The sequence below is a fragment of the Monodon monoceros genome, unplaced genomic scaffold (assembly GCF_005190385.1).
Source record: "Monodon monoceros isolate NGI ecotype Baffin Bay Population unplaced genomic scaffold, NGI_Narwhal_1 Super_Scaffold_21, whole genome shotgun sequence".
Taxonomy (NCBI): Eukaryota; Metazoa; Chordata; class Mammalia; order Artiodactyla; family Monodontidae; genus Monodon; species Monodon monoceros.
Window position 1 is genome coordinate 119636258 of NW_021703778.1, and position 1958 is coordinate 119638215.

At 37.4% G+C, this 1958-nt stretch overlaps 1 non-coding gene across 1 annotated transcript; it reads left to right on the forward strand.

The window, feature by feature from the left end:
• Positions 1-439: 439 nt before the first annotated feature.
• TRNAD-GUC lies at positions 440-511 on the forward strand. The gene has a single exon. It is a non-coding gene; the product is annotated as a tRNA-Asp (tRNA).
• The last annotated feature ends 1447 nt before the right edge of the window (positions 512-1958 follow it).

The following is a 1958-nucleotide window of genomic DNA, read 5'->3' on the forward strand; positions in this document are numbered from 1 at the left end:
TGTCATTAGTTATTGGTGAAATGCAAATCAAACCCACAGTGAGTTACCATTTCACACACACTAGGATGGCCATAATGGAAATGACAGGCTACAACAAGTGTCAGTGAGGGTGTGGAGAAACTGAAACACTCATATACTGCTGGTGGGAATGTTAAATGGTGCAGCCACTTTGGAAAACATTTTGATGATTCCTTGAAATGTTAAATATAGAATTACCATATGACCCAACAATTCAATTCCTTGGTGTTAACCCGGAAGAGATGAAAACACATGTCCACACAAAGACTTGTACACAGATATTTGCAGCAGTATTATTCACAATAACAAAAAAGTGGAAACAACCCAAATATCCAGCAACTAATGAATGGATAAACAAAATATAGTATATTCATATACTAGAATATCATTCAGTCATAAAAAATGAAAGACTGACGGGAGTTCCCTGGTGGTCTAGCGGTTAGGATTCGGCACTGTCACTGCTGTGGCCTGGGTTCAATCCCTGGTCGGGGAACTCCTACAAGCTGCGTGGCATGGCTAAAAAAAAAGTACAATTCAGGAAAAATGAAAGACTGATTCACATGACAACATGAATATTAAAAGCTAATTCTCAGTGAAAGAAGCAAAACACAAAAGACCACATATTGTATGATTCCATTTATATTAAATGTCCTGAACAGGCCAACCTATAGAGACAGAAGGTAGATTAGTGGCTGCCAGGGCCTGGAAGAAAGAAGAGTAGAGAGTGACAGTTAATGGGTACAGACAGAGTTTCTTTCTTTTCTTTAATTGTGGTAAAATACACATTAAAAATGTATCACCTTCAGAACTTCCCTAGTGGTGCAGTGGATTAAGACTCTGCGCTCCCAATGCAAGGGGCCTGAGTTCGATCCCTAACTGGGCAACTAGATCCCGCACGCATGCCACAACTAAGAGATCTCATGCCACAACTAAAAGATCCTGCATGCTGCAATGAAGATCCTGCATGCTGCAACTAAGACCAGGCTCAACCATAATTAATTAATTTTAAAAAAAATTTTTAATGTATCCCCGTCACCATTTTTAAATGTACAGTTCAATGGCATTAAATGCATTCATACTGTTGTGCAACCATCACCACCAACCATCTCCAGAGCTCTTTCATCTTGCAAAACTGAAACTCTGCACCCATTAAACACTAACTCAACTTTCCCCCTCCCCTCAGCCCCTGGCAACCATCCTTCTACTTTTCGTCTTTATGAATTTAACTATTCCAGGTACCTCATATAAATGGAATCTGTATTTGTCTTTTTGTGAGTAACATTTCATTTAGCATAACATCCTCAAGGTTCATCCATGTTGCAGCATGTGTCAGAATTTCTTTCGCCTTTAAAGCTGAATACTATTTCGTAGTATGTATGTACCACATTTTGTTTATCCATTCATCCACTGATGGACACTCAGCTTGCTTCCACCGTTTGACAGTTGTGAATAATGCTGTTATGAATATGAATGCACAAATATCTCTTCAAGACTCAGATTTCAATTCTTTTGCGTTTGCACCCATAAGTGAAATTGTTGGATCATATTAGGTAGGGTTTTTTAATGGTGATGAAAATGTTCTTGAATTATAGTGGTAATGGCTACACAACTCTTTGAATATATAAAAACCACTGAACTGTACACTATTTTGAAAAGGGAGATTATATTTGTCTTTTGAAAGAAAGAAATACAGATGCTCATGCATTTGCTGTTTAATTATAATTCAAGTGAGGCAGTTTATCCACTAAATTCAACAAACAAAAAATGCTCTAGTCTTACAAATAGTAGACTAAAGAGGGAAGGGGGGAAATGGAGAAGGAAGAACAGAGAGAGAAAGAACATGAAAAAAATTTCAATAAAAGAAAGAAAAATAAAAATGGATATAAGCCCACACATAAATTTGGGTTAAAGTGTAGGCATCCAAAATCCTCTCAAACCTG